This window comes from Nannospalax galili, unplaced genomic scaffold, assembly GCF_000622305.1.
Source record: "Nannospalax galili isolate Female #2095 unplaced genomic scaffold, S.galili_v1.0 scaffold744, whole genome shotgun sequence".
Classification (NCBI taxonomy): Eukaryota; Metazoa; Chordata; class Mammalia; order Rodentia; family Spalacidae; genus Nannospalax; species Nannospalax galili.
The window spans coordinates 1,836,967-1,851,046 of record NW_008351509.1 but is presented as its reverse complement, the minus strand read 5'-3'; the positions used below and the strand labels follow the sequence as shown (position 1 = coordinate 1,851,046).

Here is a 14,080-nt window from a genome sequence, read left to right as displayed (position 1 = left end):
TGGCTCTGTGGTTAAGAGCATTGGCTGCTCTCGCAGAGGACCCAGGATTCAGTTCTCAGCACCCACATGGCAGCTAACAACCATTGGTAACTCCAGTTCCAGGGGAATCCAACGCCCTCTTCTGACCTCCATAGGTACTACACAACATGGGTGCACTTACATACATGCAGGCAACACACTCATACACATGAAAAATAAAAATAAAAAATTAAATATTAAAAATAATAATAAAGAGAGGATACTGCAGTCCTGGCATTGATGGACAGGGCTGAGTAGGAGTGGGAGAGGCTGGAAGCAGTCACTGTCCTGTTCCCATGCTTGGGGACAGCTGTGGGGCTTTGGCTTAAGGAGTGGCAGGGGTGGAACTGCCTGTTGCTAAATGTCAACAGCTTCTAAAAATAAGCAGTCCAGGATCCTGATGCCCAGAGCTTCTGCAGTTAGTTTCCGTGGGCATTGCCTGGCCAAGCCCTGGGCTTTACTTCAATAACTGGACTGCACATGAAATTAGTTTCATCCAAATTGGTTCCCTGGATTTCCAGTGTATATTAGAAATAAAATATGAGGTCTAAGGACCTCACTAATAAAGAACACTCCACAAAACAGGACTCCACAAGGAAGGTTTTGCTTTTACAAAAACCTGTGTTGCCTCATTTGAATAGCAAGAGTACTGTGTCTTTTCTCTATTGACTTGGGTTTGAACTCAGTCTTTTGCAGTTGGCTAGTTTTAAAAAAAATAGGTGCTTTAGCCGCCTTTAATCCCAGTCTTGGGAGGCAGAGGCAGGTGGATCTCTGTGAGTTCAAGGCCAGCCTGGTCTACATAGTGAATTCCAGGACAGCTGGGGCTGCAAGGAGACCCTGTCTCAAAAAGACCCAAAAAAAAAAAAAAAAAAAAAAGGTGCATTTAGGAAGCAGAGGCAAACCGATCTCTGTGAGACTGAGACCAGCCTGGTCTGCATAATGATCTTCCAAACCAGCTGGGAGAGCCTGCCTCAAAAAGACCAAAAGAAAAAAAAGTTAAAAACAAACAGGAGGCTGGAGAGATAGCCCAGCAGTTAAGAACACTGACTGTTCTTGCAGAAGACCCAGGTTCGAATCCCAGCACCCACATGGCAGCTAACAACTGTCCGTAACTCCAGTTCCAGGGGACCCGACAGTTTCTTCTGTCCTCCTTGGGCATTGCACAGCACAGGTGTGCTTACCTACATGCAGGCAATACATACATACACAAAAAACAAAAATAATAAATAAATTAAAAAACAAACAAACACAACAAAAACCAAAACAACAGGGCTGGAGAGATGTCTCAGAAGTTAAGAACACTGGCTGCTCTTGCAGAGGACCTGAGTTCAAGTCCCAGCACCCCAGTGGTGACTAGCCGCCATCAGTAACTCCAGTTCCAGGGAGATTTGATGCCTCTTCTGGCTTCTGCTGGCACTGCATGTACACAGTGCACTTACATGCAGGCAAACACACACATAAAAATAACTCAAAACAAAATTCAAAACATGGGCTATCAAAGTTGAAGTAGCAGAAAAACCTCCATTTTGTCCTTGGCCAGTCCTGACTCCAGGTGTGCCTGCTTTGGCATTCTTCCCAGCCACTAACCTCCCCCAGCAACACATTCAGGGCTTTTCACAACCCTGACTATGGTCTAGAAGTATAACCAAAACAACTGCTAAAGTATAACCAAAATAACTACTGTAGCAAGGTCGGTCTGACCTCCATCTGGTCCAAAGTGATGTTATAATTTTTGCAGTTTTTGCCTTTATAAACTCTGTACCTCTGAGCTTCAGAACTGAGAGATTTTTTTGGAGGCACTATAGCCACTCTTAGTCTCATGTTAATCAGTAAAGTGCTCCTTTCCCTTTAAATTGGCTTAAGTGTGGTGGTAATCTGTTATTCTCTCCCTTGGGTCTAACAAAATGGCTCAGGGGGAAAGGTGCTTGTCACCAAGTCTGACAACCTGAGTTTAATCCCTATAACTGATAAGGTAGAAGGAATAGTGAAGAGTGTTAGAAAGACAGACCTGACCCCTGCAAGCTGACCTACACACACACACACACATAATAAATAAATTTTAAGGAAAAAAAAACACAAAACAAAACAGGCAGATCTTAGAGAGGAGTGGGTAGTTATCCCAAACTAAGTATGTTTTAAAAGTGCCTTAACGGGGTGCTCAGGGGTTAAGAGTACTGACTGCTCTTGCAGAGGATCCATGTTTGATTCCCAGCACCCACATGGTGGCTAACAATCATTAGTAACTCCTGTTCCAGGGAATTTGACTCTCTCTTCTATCCTCCATGGGCACTGCATGACATGGGTACACTTACATGCAGGCAATGCACACACACACACGCATACACACACACACACAAATAATAATAAATTAAAAAAATTTTAATGCCATAAGGAAAATTGTGAGTTTTAGACCAACAGCTTGGACTACATAGGAAGTTCCAGGCCAGCCAGCTCCATAATAAGACCTTGTCTCAAAGATGTTTTAAATTAGGAGAGGCACGCAGGCTCCATCTGGCAGGTCAGCAGTGCTTGGAGGGATGGGGGCGAGGACGGACTTAGGGAGGGGCAAAGGGTGTCCAGGCCCAAGGCTCTGTCCCTCCCCTTGTCTGCAGGATAATCATGGACATCTCCACCAACATGGTGGGCATGTCATTTTTCTTGTTTATGGTTTTCTATCACTACATGGCAGTGAACAATCCCCCAAAGCAGGGATGAAAGTGGCACTTTCTCTACCCCAGGGTTCTAGGACCTAGTCTGAGGCATCTTGCCTCAGGGTGTGAGGGTGTGAGGGGCCTTCACAGTCACTTCATCTCTCCTCCCCATCACAGCATACAAAGCTACTACACCTGGATTTTTCCAAACAACTTTTATTTCCTCAGTCTTCCTTAACCCTACGGAACAAGAAGCTGCCACTGAATAGGGTCCAGTTATAGGGGCTGCTTTCTTTTCTATTCCCTTCCCCAGCACAAATATATATATAATTTAAATTTTTTTTTGGTCTTTTTGAGACAGGGTCTCCCTGTAGCCCCAGCTGTCCTGGAACTCACTATGTAGACCAGGCTGGCCTTGAATTCACAGGGATCCACCTGCCTCTGCCTCCTGAGTGCTGGGATTAAAGGCCTGCACCACCAGGCTATATATATATTTTTTTAAATAAAAAAATAATTAAAGCTAAATGGAGAGGAAAAGAAAAGCTGTGGCTCCCAAGGCCATTTTGGCAAGCTGTTGAGGAAGGGCATGAAAAAAATAGCATTCTGTTTAGGGGAGGGGCCTCTTGATCCAACACAGATGTTCACTATGGCGAGGAGCAGGTGATCTCTTCAAGGAACAGGGTGAGGCCTCACGACATCCAGAGCTGCAGTGCTGGTTCTGTTAAACACACCCAGACACAGGACCTGGGAACTGGACACACCTCCAGTCTGGTGCTGTCAGACTGACAGATACTGTGCCAGGTTGGGCTCCATACTAAAGTAGCTCACAAATAATAGCATTTTCTTCCACTGGCCACCATCCCCCAAATGTGCTTAGTCACTGTTCAGTGGCAGGGACAGAAAGCCAGATGCAGTACAGTTACACAAGTGCAGTCCCTGTATCTAAGAATGTACTGGCAAGACTGGCTGCTCACACCCAGAGGACATCAGCCAAAATTCCAACCCTGATTTTCTTTTAAAGACTTTTTCTGTTCTTTGAGACAAGGTCTCACTGCATGGTTCAGGCTGGCCTGGAACTCCTACTGTAGCTCCAGTGGGCCTCAAATTCATAATCTTCCTGCCTCGGCATCCCTAGTACTGGGATTACAGGCATGAGCCACCACGACCAGCTATGCTTGCTCTATTTTATCTTATCCTACCCATGTGTGTATAATATGTGTGCATGAGTGTGGGTGCATGTGTGCCTCAGAGAGAGTGTGAAGGTCAGAGGTCAACTTCCAGGATTTGTTTTATCCCTCTACTGTTTTTCAAGCAGTGTCCCTTGTTATTTCTGCTGTGCAGTGCAGTGTACACCAGGCTAGCTGGCTCAAGAGCTTCCCAGTAATTCTGTCTCCACCACTCATCTCCTATAGGAGTACTGGGATTAGATACATGCAACAATTGCATCCAGCTTTTTATGTGGGTTCTTGGGATAGAACTCCAGCTCCAAGGCTTGCATGGCAAGTACTTTTTTTACCCACTGAGCCATCTTGCCATCCCAATTTTATTTCTTAGTATCTTATTTCATTTTACTTTGAGATAAACCCAGGCTAGTCTAAGATTTACTATGTAGTTCAGGCTGGCCTTGAACTTCTGATCCTCTTGCCTGCACCTTCCAATGACTGGGACTAAGTGTGTGACAACACACTTAGCTTATGTCTGGTCTTTAAAGGGAGAAATACATCCTAGAGTGTGTGGTCTTTTTTAGGTAGGATCTCCCTGTAGCTCCAACTGACCTTTGAATTCACAGAGATTTGCCTGCCTCTGCCTCCTGAGTGCTGGGATTAGAGGCATGCAGTGAGGCCGCTGAACTGGTTTCTCCATCTCAAATCTCTATCTCAGGGGCCTTCAAGGCTTCAGGACTCTGAACACCATGTTGTCAAGGCTATTTAGACCAGGCAAGAATATTGTTAAGATAGAGTGCTTGTCTCCTGGCTCCTACCCTCTTCTCTACTCTAGAGATCAAACAGGCCATGAAGGGCTGGTGGGGATGTGGGCTCTACTCACCTGGACTGGGTTCAGCTTTGGTCCAGAGGGTTTCGATGTACATTCTATGCATGTATGAAAATGTGAGGATTGTCCACACAAAAGTACAATTCTCACCTTAAAGGGGATAAGAGATAGTTTATTCTGAAGCCAAATGTGAGTGACCATGGCCCAGGAACACAGATTCAGGTTACCCCAAATTCCATGTTCTTATGTGATGTTTTATGAAGTTTTCACAGTAACAGAACAAAGAAAGTCATAAATCAAGACACTTTTCAAATACATTGGTGGAAACATTAAGTAGGCAATTATAGCAAAGGAGGAATCTCAGCTACAGGCCTCAGATGCTTTCTGAAGACAGTCTTTTGGTTGGTGGAAGTTGGTGGTCTGCTAAGTTTATAATACATTCCAAAACATTTTTGTCTGCTAGTCATAGGATTTTTTTTTTCTTTTTGGTCTTTTTGAGACAGGGTTTCCCTGTAGCCCCAGATGGCCTAGAACTCACTATGTAGACCACGCTGGCCTTGAACTCACAGAGATTTGCCTGCCTCTGCCTCCCAAGTGCTGGGATAAAGTCAGAAACAGAGGTGGGTAAGGAATGACTATTTAGGAGCTAAAGATGGCCCAAGATAAATGGTAATTAGACTTTGAACCTGCAATATCCAAACTCTCCACAATCACTAAAGTTCTAATCAGTTGATCAGCCTTGCAGAAAATTCTGTTTCCAGATGCAAGTTCTTTCTGGGAACTTTTCTTTACAGGATGAAACCTATTATTTTGTATAACTAACATGTACTAATAAAAATTAAATTGAAGCCGGGCGTGGTGGTACACGCCTTTAATCCCAGCACTCGGGAGGCAGAGGCAGGCGGAGCTCTGTGAGTTCAAGACCAGCCTGATCTACATAGTGAGTTCAGGACAGCTGGGGTTACAGAGAGAGCCTGTCTTAAAAAGACCCCCCCCAAATTAAATTGAATAAGAAAGCTTAGTCTGTTTTACAAGCTGCACTTGGAGCCAGTTCCCTGGTTCATGATGGTACCACTGGAGCTGTGCTAGCTCCACTCGGGGGAGCAGACAGGCCTGGACTCACCCATCTTCTCTAAGATGTGCCCATTCATTGCCCCAAACCTGTTTTCCTTCTTCAAAGGTATACAATTCCCAGATGAGGGACTCTTAGGTTTTGGGAGTTCCTTTAGGTTGAGTCATGTGAGGAAGCCCCTGAATTTGAAGGATCCAGCCTGGGCTCTGACAGGGATGAAACCACTAGCTCAAAGGCCCAGGGACTCAAGGTTGGCCATATGGTCACCTCCATCCTTACTCCTGTGAGTTAGGTAACTTATTGAATTTACCCCCATAGATATGACTAATACGGGACTATCAGCATATCTTTGAAAGTGATGGAGACTTTCTTGGCTCTGTTGTGTGTTATAGCATCAGCACCATTTTAAGAAAAGTAGCAGGGTAAATTTTATTTTTTGACCAGCTGGGCTATCTCGGGAGTAGAAGCAGCCCTGATCATTGTCGGGCCAGAGTTTTTATAGGATTACAGAAATATTATTCAAACAGGACACTTGTGAACGACATAGCAGAACTTTGAATCTATTAATCAACAACCAATAATTATACAGACAAGTGATACAGTCACTTAGTGTAACAGTTTCTAGTTCCATCCATTTACCTGCAAATTTCGTGATTTCATCTGTTGTTATAGGTCAGAATTTGCAAAAAAATCACCAGCAGCGCTTTAAGAAAAGTAGCAAGGTAAATTTTATTTTTCAACCAGCTGGGCTGTCTATCTTGGGAGTAGAAGCAGCCCTGATGATTGTTGGGTCAGAGTTTTTATAAGATTGCAGAAATATTATTCAAACAGGACACTTGTGAGCCAATCAGGTTTGTACAGCATAGCAGAACTTTGAATCTATTAATCAACAACCAATCAATATACAGACAAGTGATACAATCATATAACTTGGCAATCAACTTTGTAATTTTAAAATTAGTCAACTTCCTCACCATAACAAGCGTAGTAAGAAAGCTGAAATCAGCAGTTACTGCATGGTCATACAATAACAGGGTGGTCTTATACTTTGTGTCAAGGTGACCTAAAATAGCAAGCGAGTTACAGAAGCAGAAACAAGCAGTTAGCCAGATGTAGAATGTCTGAGATTAGCACATTCCATTGCTTTGTGATTGAGCTGTTTCTTAGAACTCAAGGCTGTTTTTTCTTTTTAAATATTTCCCATGAGTGAAAAGAGGTTACTGTTAAAGTAGCTATTCTGAACAAGATGGAGTAACTTAGGTTAAGTTGCTAATATAGTACATTGTGCTTAGGTTGAGAGATTAGTGTCCCAGAAACTCAATGGCCACCAAAGCTACCTCAAGCCAGAGGTTTTCGGTGAAGAATGAAATTCACAGACCACATGTGTGAATTTTAGAAAGCATTTTATTATAGGGAGTTTAGGAGAAAGAATGAAGGCAGAGCTCCTGCACAGCAGGAGGGGCCCCAGGGAGTGAGATACCATTGAGTCTCACTGCCTGTGGAGGGTGGGTGGAGGAAGGGAAGAAGAGATGAGCTGGTCAGTCTAGTTCCCATTCTGGGTGTCCAGGTCCCTAGAGGTTCCAGTCACATGCTCAGTATGGTTTCCAAGCAAGGGGTAGTCCTTTAGGGAAAAGAGATAAGGAAAAAAAAAAAACAGATCCCTTTTCTGGTATCCCTAGCCCCTGGTGATGGTGGAACCAGGGACATCTTTGGCTTTATATATTTCTGGTATTTCTGACCTCAGGCAAAGGACAAGTGTACTGGCATGCCTAAGGAAAGGCCCAAATTCTTCTGGGATCTGGAGAGTCTTTTTCCAGATTGGCCTAAAACTCAGAGACCTACCTACCTCTGCCTTCTGAGTGCTGAGATTCAAGGCGTGTGCTACCACGCCTGCCAATTCAAGTATTTTGTTTTTTAAATTTTTATTTATTATTATTATGTGTATGAGTATTTTGCCTGCATGTATGTAAGTGCACCTGTGTTGTGCAATGCCCAAAGAGGTCAAAAGAGGGCATCAATCCCCTGGAACTGGAGTTGCGAATGGTTGTTAACTACCATATGGGTGTTGGGAATCAAACCCAGGTCTTCTGTAAGAGCAGTGCGCTTACCTGCTGAGCCATCTCTCTAGCCCCCAATTTGGGTATTTTGTCAGGTCACTGGGGATGTCCACCACCCCCATCTCTTTGACCCTTGGTAATAGTTCTGCACTGCTCCACTGCTTCCAGGCAGGAGGCTGGACCGGACACAGCAGCAACATGTCTCCAAGTTCTTTGGGGAGAGAATGTGAGTGGCAGGCACCCTAAGTTCTCAGAACCTCAGCTGGCTCTGGACAGGCAGAGTTCTGACTCCCAGATTAGGAAGTGGACCCAACATGCTGTCCAGGGCAGAGGGCTAGGATGGAAACCAGTGATTGGTTCCAAGAAGGAGGGATGGATGGAAAATTTCAAATACATACAAAAAATCTCTCCAGGGGCTCATCCATCCAAGGAGAGTTTATTAGCATTCACTCTCCTCCTTTTTTACTAGCTTAAGGTTTTTTCCCCAACCTGGGATCATAGGCAAGTGCTCTACCACTGACTGACCTGTCCCCTTAACCCACTGCTACCCTCAGCTCTCTCAGCTGGAATATCTTTAAAACCAAACCCAGACTTTATATATTCTTCTCTTTTGACAAATAAAAAAACAAATCTGCCAAACTCACAGAAGCTGAGAGCTGAAGGTAGTTGCTGGGGTGATAAGTGATAAATACAAATAAAACGAAAATAACATTCATGCATGGGAGTTCTGGCCAGCTACAAGCCCAAGAGGTGGACGGAAGGAGGTCTTCTCTTGAATGGACACTCAAAGTAAGGAGATCTGAATGTGGGAGAGGGTAGATGGGCAGGCCAGAGAATCTTCTTCCCAGAGGTTCCTGCTAAGGCTAGGGTAAATAAAGGTGAGGGACAGAGAATTCTGTGGATCAGACACCACTGCAGGCTTTATGAGGAAGAGGGTAGGGCTGGAGACCTGTGTCAGGCCTGTCACATGGGACCGTGGTGGGTTTCATCCACAGCACATAGACAGGGAGCTGTTTTCTTTTCTTTTGAAAATTTACTATTATTTTTCAATATTTTAAAACATATTTTATTTATTATTTTTATTTTGTGTGTATGAGTATACTGCCTGCATGTATATAAGTGCACCCGTGTTGTGCAATGCCCATGGAAGTCAGAAGAAGGTATTGGATCCCCTGGAACTGGAGTTACAGACAGTTGTTAGCTGCCATGTGGGTCCTGGGAACCAAATTTGGGTCCTTTGCAAGAGCATCCAGTGCTCTTAACCACTGAGCCATCTCTTCAATCCTTTCCTTTTTAAAATTTATTTTATTTTATGTGTGTGGGCCTGAGTGTAAGCATGTGCACCATGTGTGTGGAGGTGCAGTGGAGGCCAGGAGAGGGAGTTGAGTTCCCTGGAATGGGAGTTACAAGCAGCTGTGAACTGCGGTAACTGGGAACATGGGTGCTGGGAACTGAAACCATGTCCTCTCTAAGAGCAGCAAGTGCTCTTTTTAAAAAATTATTTTTATTTTATATGTATGAGTGTATTGCCTGCATGTATGTAAGTGCACCCATGTCATGCAATATCCATGGAGGTCAGAGCATTGGATTCCCTTGAAACTGGAGTTACGGAAGGTTGTTAGCTACCAAATAGGTGCTGGGAATCAAATCCTGGTCCTCTGCAAGAGCAGCCAGTGCTCTTAACCATACTTATCAAATAAGAAGGCTGGATACATTGGTATAGTATCACCCCATTTCTAGTTCCAGCCTGGATTCCTCCAGAGCTAGCAAATCCTCCCATTGGTCCTGAGGCCTCCACATTGCACCATATATCTTCTTGTCTCAGGCCTCTTGTTGGAAACTAAGGCACCTGGTCTATAGGTCCATCACACATCTGTCCATGGACCAGCAGAGCAGGCTCTAGTTGGCAATTCGGAGTCCCAGGCGCAGGTGCTGTACTGCAGCATCATGACCTGCAGTTCCACATGACGTGACCCTCAGAGTTGTTAATGCTTTACTCTGAAATTTTTATGAGGAGGATGTGAGCAACGCACCCCACCTGTCTGTTCTCAAAGTTCTGTAATTGTCTGCTGGCTAGTAGATCCAGCTGTTGCTATCTTCCATACCAATGTCCTGTCCACTGGTCTTGGGTACATCAGGAACCTATCTTTATTTTCTTTAGTCTCAGGGAACAGCCCTAGAAAGGCTGAAGTTCCTGAAGCAGGGCTAGAATTCTCTCAGACCCTAGGTAGATTATGCTGAGTTTGCACTGCTCAGTGCTGCCCAGGACAGCTTCATTGCCTTGGAGGTGGTTTGTGACTGGATAGAGTGTGAACAATGATTACTGTGGGTCACTGTGGCTCAGCCGTGTTAAGGCACTTGGAATGGTGATGCGAAAAGAGGGAGGCTGCTCAAGGACATGTGGCCTTCAGGTTTCCTGGTCCCAAGAGGGTGCTTGACTAGATGAGGGGTGATCATAGTCACAACTCTGCTGGAGTCTTGTATCTTTCCTTCCCACTCTTTCCAGAGGGCAGTTGCTCTTATCTAACGCACTCTGGCTAAAGCCAGTATCCCACACTGTGGTCATATCTGGCCCCAAAACTCTCACAGTGGAGGGTATCCTTTACTCTCAAGTTCAAGTGCAGGAGGCCCAGGCTTGTTTCCTAGCCTGCATCAAAGCCACAGGCCCTGGCTTCTCTCCAAAGCCAAGAGAGGGACCAAGGTGGGTATCCCGAGTCCTGTCAATAGAAGCAGTTACAGAAAGAGGGTAGCTCTTGAGGACCTCCTTGGGGCTGGAGTGCTAGAGGGAGAGGCAGGAATAGGTGTGGGGTATGGGACAGGAGCTAGAAGATAGACCATTAGAACTGAGCTCAGCAAAGATCTCTCTCTTTTTTTTCCTTTTATTTATTTATTTATTTATTTATTTATTTATTTATTTTTTATTTATTTATTTTTTTTTTTAGTATTTTTGACACAGGGCCTTCCTGTAGCCCCAACTCCCAACTGGCCTGGAACTTGTTATGTAGACCAGGCTGGCCTACATCTTACAGAGATCCACCTTCTTCTGCCTCCTAAGTGCTAGGATTAAAGGCACAGGGCTGACCATTCTGGGAAAAGGGATGTTCCATGTTAGTTTGTGAAAGGCCTGCTAGTGGTGGTAACTGGAGCAGGAGATGCCTTCTATAAAGATTGTTTCAAAGCCTTCTAGGTCCACAAGTTCAGAGTCATTCTGGGGAAAAACGGATTCATCTTTCCTGGGGAGAAGGTACTTGTGGTATGGTCTAGGGGGCTTTTGTCTAGCTCTGTGGTCTGGCACATTTCTTGAGGCCTGGGTCAGGATTCTGCCAAATGACTATGCTTTGTTCCAGGGGTCATCTACATTTATGAGGGAGAGGCCTATGGGCAGAGCCCAGAGTAAGACCCTGGCTGAGGTGAAGCTGATTCTACAGAGCGCTTAGAAGAGGTGTTCAACTTGCCACCCTCAGTGCTGGGCTGTGCTGCCCAGGAGACAGCAGGGACAGAGGAGGTCTAAAAGGTGGTTGTGGACAGTTTTCTACAACAGCTGTTTGTACTAGCCCAGCTCAGGTGGAGGAGCAGCTTTACCCACCCCACAGTCAGGAACCCCCTCAGGCGTGACTAGGTCCCCAATAACTACTCAAACTGAGGCTCTGTCTAGGTTGTTCAACTGCATTAGGATGAGCTGGGCATGGTGGCACACACCTTCAATCCCAACACTCAGGAGGCAGAGTCAGGTGAATCCTTGAGAGATTAAGGCCAGCCTGGTCTACTATGTGAGCTCCAGGACATCTGGGGCTACAGGGAGACCCTGTCTCAAAATAAAGACCCAAAACAAAACAAAACAAAACAAAAACAAACTCTGTAAGGGTACTGACAGCCAAAGAGGAGTGTCTGTATATCCTAAAAACCCACCTGATGCTGCATGTGGCCTGAGCCCATGGCTACTGCAAGGTGAGACTTGCTGCAGGGGGCTGCATCCTCTTGGCTATTAAGCTCATGACCAGTCTGGCCCTGGGGAGAGGAGCCTTCCTTGCCTGAGACACAGGCTTCTTAGAGGAATGGCATGGATGTGGTGCAGCCCATGCAAGACCACATGCTGAACAAAGTGGGCTTCTGCAACCACCTGTTGCCATTGACACCAAGGCCCTGAAAAAGGCCAGTATCCACTGGCTGATGGAGACCTTCATTCTGAGGCTGTAGACCCAGTTCCCCTCCACAATCAGCTCTGCGTACAACACACATAGGAAAACTGGCCCCGGAAGGGCTGTGCCATTGGCCCCTTAGGCCCCAGTGCCACAGCCTTTGGGGCTCAGTCCTTACATCTCTCCCAGATGCTGCTAGCTGAGGTTAGGATGCCTGCCCTCCCCCCACTACTGTTCAGGGGAGGGCTGGGCCCAGAGCTGCCATGGGACAGTTAGCAGAAGGCAAAGCATGTAGACATGTATCACACAGCAGCTATGCTATGACTATCAGGTGAACATGGAGCATCTGCCCTTCCTGGACCCACTGCCACCCTACATCCTGCCTGAGGCTCAGCTTCGAAGGCAGAGGGCCTTGGTTACCCAGGAAATCTAGGACTAGCTCATCAAAGACTATGATGATGAGAAAGAGAAGAGGTAGGGCAGAGCTGAGCTCCAGGACTCAATAGGCCATGCCGAGCAGGAAGGTGAGGACAAGGGGACTGGCTTGGGACTGTCCATATGTTTTTTTCAGGTTTTTAAACAAATATTTATTACTTTTATATGGTGTGTATGAGTATATTGCCTGGATGTATGTAAGTGAACTGGTGTTGTACCCTTGGAGGTCAGAAGATAGCATCAGATTCCCCTGGAACTGGAGTTAGGAATGATTGCTAGCTGCCATGTGGGTCCTGGGGGATCAAACCTGGGTCCTCTGCAAGAGCAGCCAGTGGTCTTAACCGTTGAGTCATCTCTCCAGCCCCACTGACTTTCCATTTGTATAAATTAAAGCATTCTTAATTTTAAAAAAAGAAACCACTCACTTTTGGGCTGAGATGATCTCTGCAGTTTCTCTCAGAACCAGCAAGCAAATTGGGCAACCCTGGGAACTTTAATTTGGGGTTCCACTCATGCCAGCACTAAATTTCTCCCAGTGTTAACAGAGGAACTCAGGTCTGTAGCTCTAACTGGACTCTCACTGCATTCTAAAAAAAAGAGATGGGGGATACCAAAACCTAGCAAAGGAAACTTGTTTATTACAGTTTGGTCCAAACAAGGAGAGGAAAAAAGCACCCTACTTTTTCTCCAGTGTTCCTGTGGCAGTCTTAGACTTACAGAAGATGAAAGGCCAGGAAATAAGTGTATGAGGTGAGAGGGGCTATAAGTCCTATCCTGGCTCTCTTGGGGTCCTACCCAACTGTCTTCATCCTTAGGATTGAGGCCAGGCTCACTTACACCAGGGTGTGTGGAGAGAGCAGAACACCAACACAAGTGTCAGGCCATTTCTACAGATTTCCCCCAGGCTTCTTGTTAGGCACTTGAAGGACACATTCTGAAACAACTCAGTGTCCAAGTTCCCGAAGTCCAGCTGAGGGTCATTTCTACCACAGCTAACACATGGACTCTTTCAAAAGGGACTTCTTGAAGGTGAGCAGCTAGCAAGGGCTGGCTACAGAACGCTGGAGGAAAGGTGCTTCCTTATTGTGCCCCGCACTGCAGACCTCAACCGCTAAGGGACCAAAACTCCAGTGCTTTACCTCGCCTCGTTGATGAAGCATAATTCAAACCTCTCTCTGCAGGTTTCCAATGGCATCTCGTTATGAAAGGCAGTCTGGTGTGGGTTCCATGCCCAGAGGTTGAAATCTCAAGAAACTGACCACATCAGAGGGTGGGCGCGGTGGTGCTGTGCCTCTGCCTTGGATGTGGATGAAGGCTGGTAGAGCTGGGAGCTAGGAGCTGTGGCGAGACTGAGCGGAGCGCGTGCACCTGCCCGCTGCGCCTTCCTCTAGGGACCCACCGCCAGATCCCAGGTTGGTCCCCGGGTTTGGAAAAGTGGGAACCTGGCGTATGTCCCTGGAAGGTGGCCTTCAATTTTGTATGTTCTCTGTCCTGAAATGTAGGGGAGCAAAGCAAAATAAGATTCACTCATTTTCGCACCGGAAAACAAAATAGGAGCTCTGTGTGCGAAGTCCAGTCTGATACTTGGAAAAATCCAGGGTGGATCCCAGTCTTCTGACCTCCTGGAGGGTTCTGATCCTGCCAGCCGGAGTTCAGGTCCTCAGCCCCAGGCTGCCACAGCAGGTGCACCCGGCCGGGGCGCCTCTGTCCTCCCTA

The 14,080-nt window shown here is 46.0% G+C and overlaps 1 pseudogene; it reads left to right on the top strand.

Annotated features, from left to right (window-relative positions):
* Positions 1–2,637: 2,637 nt before the first annotated feature.
* On the top strand, positions 2,638–12,362 carry LOC115066839 (annotated as a pseudogene).
* The last annotated feature ends 1,718 nt before the right edge of the window (positions 12,363–14,080 follow it).